Source organism: Neofelis nebulosa, chromosome 14 (assembly GCF_028018385.1).
Source record: "Neofelis nebulosa isolate mNeoNeb1 chromosome 14, mNeoNeb1.pri, whole genome shotgun sequence".
Classification (NCBI taxonomy): domain Eukaryota; kingdom Metazoa; phylum Chordata; class Mammalia; order Carnivora; family Felidae; genus Neofelis; species Neofelis nebulosa.
In genome coordinates, this window is record NC_080795.1 from 82,072,054 (window position 1) to 82,079,013 (window position 6,960).

A 6,960-nucleotide genomic window follows, 5' to 3' on the forward strand; every position below is an offset into this window, starting at 1 on the left:
CATCATCTGCCCCCTTTAACATCTTCAAAAGGCTAAAATAAAAGCACTTCATAACTGGAAAAAACACTCTACAAAATGATCATTGAAGATGGTGGCTAAAATAAACATTTTCAGATCAACAATTTTGAGATTGACCTCTACCAGCAGAACCTTACTCACAGAAATTTTAAAGAATGATCTTTAGGAAAGATGGAGTTTATCTACTAGGAGCATTTTAAATACAGAAAAGAATGGTGAGCACAGAAAATAGTGAACATGTGAGTAAATGGAAACAAAAATCCAATCACATCTTTATGGTGTTAAAGAAACAAAAGAGAACTTTAGCTAAAAAGAGCTCTAGGGCACCAGGGTGGCTCGGCTGGTTGAACATCTGACTTTTGATTTTGACTCAGGTCATGATCGCATGGTTTGTGAGTCCGAGCCCCACATCAGGCTCTGCGCTGACAGTGTTGAGCCTGCTTGGGATTTCCTCTCTCCCTCTCTCTGTGTGCCTGCACTGCTCACATGAGCGCATGTGCACGTGCTCTCTTACTCTCCTTTTCTCTGTATTTCTCTCAAAATAAACATAAAAAATGATTCTATTAAAAAAAAATCTCTAAAGTTAAAAAGATAAGCTCTAAAGTGTCTGCATTTTGTTTTGAGATGCCATTGAATACTTTTGTATCTTAAGTTACAAAATTCTTTTCAGAATGTCTAAGATAACGACCAAGATGGTAGACATGGAATATATATCTTCCAAAATGGGAGAGAAAGGGGAACAGAGTTTAAAAATGGAGAACTTGGAGGAGGATTCTGGGAAGAAGTGGGAAGGGCAAAGAACCTGTCTCACCACCTGGACAATGATTGCACCAGCAGAATCAATCTTATGTAACTATTTTGGAAATGTGGCATCTGTTTAAGGCTTGAAACTTCCAGGGAAAGACTTGGATAGTAAGATGTAGTCAATTTGAGCTCTTAGCATGGTAGCAACTACCCATCTCCCACCTCATCTCACAGCAGGCACCTGCCCATATGCTCCTGGAGCATCTTGCACACAGCTGTGGGAGCTTGGGTGGACAAAAAGCACCCTGTCTTCCAGATGTTGGGGATCTGTGCTCTGATTGCTGATTGCTGCTTCCAATCACAGAGGTTCCAAGAAGTTGAATGAACTCCAAGGAAGTTGAACTCAATGAGACCCCATCAAGACAGCTTAAAATGAAACTTTCAAGAAAAAAACAAAACAAAACAAAAATAGAATCTTAAATGCAGCAAAGAGTAGTGAATCATCCCATACAGAGGATCCTTGAGAAGATCATTAGCTGATATCTCATCATAAATGGAGGCCAGGACAAAGTGATAAAAGAAGAAAATTGTCAATCAAGGATCCTATATCTGGCAAAACTTTCCTTCAAAAGTGAGGGGGAAATTAAGACATTCCCTGATAAACAAAAGTTGAGTGAGTTTGTGCACTCTAGACCTGCCCTGCAAGAGATGTTCAAAAGAATCCTGATAGGTGAAATGGAAGAACACTAGACAGTAATCAAAGCTATGTGGAGAAATGATCTCAATATAGATAAATGCTTTGGCAATTATAAAAGCAAACATTATTGTAACAATAACTTGTATTAGTCCTTTAAGTTTAAACTGTACTTTAACTTTGCTTTCTACATGATTTAAGAGACTAATACATTTAAAGGAAAAAAAAGTATAAAAACTACTATTACTGTAACTCAGATTTTAACTCTAAACTTTTTTGCTATGTAATTTAGAAGACTAACACATATAAAAGAATTTTTAGTTTATGTTTGGGGACACACGGTTTATAAAGATGTAAGTTTATGATATCAACAACTAAAATGAGTAGGGATGGGTGTGTAAAGGAGCAGAGTTTTTGTATGCCACTGAAGTTAAATTGGTATAAATTCAAATTAGAGAGGTACAACTTTAGGATGTGAAAGGTCATTCTCATGGTCACCACAAAGAAAACCACTATAGAATACATACAAAGGGAAATGAGAAAGGAATGTAAATTTCACTACAAAAAAATCAACTAAACACAAAAAAAGACAGGAATGCAAGAAAGAATGTACAAAAAGCTGTCCAGATATAAGAAGTAGGGAGTACAATGACAGTAGGAAGTCCCTCTTTATCAGTAAGTACTTTATTATTTTTTTTTTTTAAATTTTTTTTTCAACGTTTTTTATTTATTTTTGGGACAGAGAGAGACAGAGCATGAACGGGGGAGGGGCAGAGAGAGAGGGAGACACAGAATCGGAAACAGGCTCCAGGCTCCGAGCCATCAGCCCAGAGCCTGACGCGGGGCTCGAACTCACGGACCGCAAGATCGTGACCTGGCTGAAGTCGGACGCTTAACCGACTGCGCCACCCAGGCGCCCCAATCAGTAAGTACTTTAAATACAAGTGGATTAAGTTCTGGTCAAAAAACAAAGATTGGAAGAATGGATATAAACATATGACACATCCAATAATGGATAAACAAATATGTGATATATATACACATATATATATTTAATGGAGTATATATATGGATTGTATATATATGGAATATTATATGTATATAACAGAGTATTACACGTCCTTAAAAAAGAATGGGATCTCGCTATTTGTGAAAACATGGCTGGACCTAGAGGGTATTATACTAAGTGAAATAAGTCAGACATAGAAAGACAAACACCGTATGATTTCACTTATATGGGGAATCTAAAAAACAAAGGAAATGAACAAACAAAACAAAACAAATCAAAACAGAAACAGACTCATAGATACAAAGAACAAACTGATGGTTGCCAGAGAGGAGAAGGTGGGGGAATGAGTAAAAGAGGCGAAGGTGATTAAGAGGTACAAACTTCCAGTATACAATAAATAAGACATGGGGATGAAAAGTACATCATAGGAAATATAGTCAATGATATTGTAATAGCATTGTATGGTGACATGTTGTAGGTATACTTGTGAGCATAGTGTAATGTATAGAATTGTCAAGTCACTATATTGTACATATGAAACTAATATAGCCTTGTATGTCAACTATACTTCAATCAAAAAAAAAAACCAACAAAAATAACCACATGACCTAACTATATGCTGTCTACAAGTGACTCGCTTGAGATTGAAAGACACAAACAGTTTGTAAGAGAAAGGATAGAAAATGATATTCCATGCATATAGTGACCAAAAGAGAACAGGGGTGGCTATACCAACATTAGACAAAATAGACTTGAGATTTAAAATAAAAAAGCTTAGACAAAGAAGGACATCATATATGAACAAAAAGGTTCAGTACAGCAAAAAGATGTAATAATTATAAACATTTGCACACATAATAACAGACCATCAAAATATATGAAGCAAAAAATGACAGAATTGAAGGAAGAAATAGATATTTCTACAGTAACAGTTCGAGAATTCAAGATCTCATGCATGATAGGATGGAAAACCATAGAGAAGATTAGTGAGGAAATGGACAATAATCCAACTGGACCTAACAGACATATTCACAACACTCTTCCCGACAACATTCTTCTTAGGTGCACAGGATAGACCTGATAGACCTGGAGAGACCATATGGTAGGCCATGAATTAACTCTCAGTAGGTTTCAAAAAGATATTACACAAAGTATCTCCTCTGACAGGAACGGGACGAAGTTAGAAGTTAATAACAAAAGTAAAACTGGAAAAGCCACACAACTGTACACAAATGGATCAGGAAGAAGTCATACGGGTAATGAAGTAATAAAAACTCAAGACGAGAAAAATGAAATAGAGAATAGAAAGAAATAGATAATGAAACCAAAATTTGGTTCTTTGAAAAGATCAATGAAATTGACAAACCTTATCTAGATCAACTAAAGAAAAAGAGAGAGAGAGAGAGAAGGCTCAAATTATGAAAATCAGAAATGAAAGTGGGGACATAACTGATTCCACAGAAATAAAAATGATTATAAAAAAATAAAAATAAAAATAACATGAACAACTGTACACCAAAAACTGGGATAACCTAGATGAAATGGATATATTTCTAGGAAAAAAACCCTACCAAGAGTAAGTCATAAAGAAATAGAAAATATGAACAGATCTATAACTAGCAAGGAGATTGACTCAGTAGTCACAAATCTCCCAACAACAAAAATCTTGGATCTGACAGCTTCACTGGTGATTCTACCAAACATTTAAAGAAGAACAAACACTACTCCTTCTCGAACCTTTCCAGAATTTTATAGAGATGGGAGCACTTCCTACCTCATTCTATCAGGCCAGCAAGACCCTGAGAACAAAGCCAGACAGTCAGTACAAGAAAACTACAGACCAATATCCCTTATGAACATTGATGCAAAAATGCTCAACAAAATACTAAGGAACAGAATTCAGCAGCATATTAAAAGGATAATACACCATGACCAAGTAGAATTTATCTCTTGGATTCAGAGAAGTTTCAAAATATGAAAATTGATCAATATAATATGCCACATCCACAAAATGAAGGATAAAAACCACCACAAATCATCTCAACTGATACAGAAAATCATCTGACAAACACTCTTTTGTGATAAAAACACTCAACAAAATAAGAAAGAAAATACTTTGACATAATAAAGGGCATGTATGAAAATCCCACAGCCAACATCATATTTAATGGTGAAAGACTAAAATTTTCCCTCTAAGATCAGGAACAAGGCAAGGATACCTGCTTTCCTCACTTGTATTCAAAATAGTACTGGAAGTTCTAGCCAGAGCAGTTGGACAAGGAGAAATAAAAGACATTAGATTGGAAAGGAAGAAGTAAAATGATCTCTTTGCAAATGATGTGATCTTATATGTAGAAAACCCTAGAGACTGCAAAGAGGTGTTAAAAGTGATAAATGAATTTAGCAAACAAGCAGGATCCAAAGCCAACACATGAAAATCAGTTGCATTTCTATGTGAAAACGTGAACAATCTGAAAAGGAAATGACCACAACAATCCCATTTACAATAGCATGAAAAAGAATAAGACACTTTGGAGTTGACTTAACCAAAGAGGTGAAAGACTCATACAATGAAAACTACAAAACACTGCTGAAAGAGATTAGAGAAGGCATAAATAAATGGAAACACATCCCATGCTCATGGATTAGAAGACAGCATTGTAAAAATGTCAAAATACCAGAAGTGATCTACAGATTCCATGCAATCCCCATCAAAATCCTAATGATGTGCATTGCAGAAATTTTTTTTTTAATTTTTTTTTCAACGTTTTTTATTTATTTTTGGGACAGAGAGAGACAGAGCATGAACGGGGGAGGGGCAGAGAGAGAGGGAGACACAGAATCGGAAACAGGCTCCAGGCTCCGAGCCATCAGCCCAGAGCCTGACGCGGGGCTCGAACTCACGGACCGCGAGATCGTGACCTGGCTGAAGTCGGACGCTTAACCGACTGCGCCACCCAGGTGCCCCCAGAAATTTTTTAAAAATCCTAAAATTCATATGGAGTCTTAAGGGATATCTACTGGCCAAAACCATCTTGGAAAAGAACAACCGGGAAGACTCACACTCCCTCATTTCAAAACTTACCACAGAACTACAGTCATCAAAACAGGGTGGTACTGGCATAAAGACAGGCATATAAATTAATGGAATAAGTTAGCGAGCCTGGAAATATACCCTCACAAAATGGTCAAATAATTTTTTACATGGGTGCCAAGACCATGGAATGGGGAAAGGACAGTCTTTTCAATAAATGATGCTGGCAAAACTGGGTATCGATATGAAAAAGAAAGAAGCTGGAGCCTTACTTCAAACAATGCATAAAAGTTCACTCAAAGCTGATCAAACACCTAAGGATAAGCCCTAAAACAACAAAACTCTAAGAAGAAAACAAAGGTGGAAATCTTCTCAACATTGGATTGGATAGTGATTTTTTTTTTTTTTTGGTATGACAGTAAAGGCACAGGAGACAAAAAAAAAAAATTAGCCAAAATTGACTTCATAAAAATTAAAAAAAAATTTTGTATCAAAAGACACCATTCACTGAGTAAAAGGCAACCCACAGAAAACATATTTATAAGTCATATATATATGATAAGGTATTAATATCAAGAATATATATTCTTAAAATTCCACAACAACAAAAAACAATCTAAATAAAAAATGGATCAAAGACAGGAATAGACATTTTCCCAAAGCAAATATGGAAATGGGCAATAAGCATACAAAAAGATGCTCAACATCACTAATCACTAGGGAAATGCAAATCAAAAATATGATATGACCTCACACCCATTAGGGTGGCTACTATCAGCAAAAACAGAAAACGATGAATTCTGGTGAGGATTTAGTGAAATTGGAAACTGTGTGTACTGTTGGTGGAAATGTAAAATGTTATAACTGATGTGGAAAAAGTATGGTGATTCCTCAAATTATTAAAAATAGAATTACCTTACAACCCAGCAATTCCATTTCTGGGTATATATACACAAAAGAATTGAGAGCAGGGACTCAAAGAGATATTTTTACACTCATGTTCATAGCAGCATTATTCACATTGGCTAAACATGGAAGTAACCCAAGTGTCCATTGACAGATGAATAGAAAAGCAAAATGTGTGTATATGTATACAATGGAATATGATTCAACCTTAAAAAGGAAGGAAATTCAGCAGCTTCGTGTGACTGTAGTCCCAGCAAGCAGGCTGAGGGCAGGCATCTGGTTTCACTGCTGACACCACCTAACTACAAGCCCACAGCAGCCCCAGACTGGCCCTTTAATAGCACAAGGCCCACCCCCTGTTGTGGGCCACTGCAGCCAATTAGACTGAAGACAAACACAGCTCAGCCACAACAGCAGAATGCATGCAGTCCACATAGAAGACACCACTAAAGTGCATGGTTCTGGTGAACAAGGGGCATTGTGCTACACGGCACCCCAAAACCTCTTCTTCATAAGGCCGCTACTTTCAAGATCAAGAGATGTAGCTGACCTCCC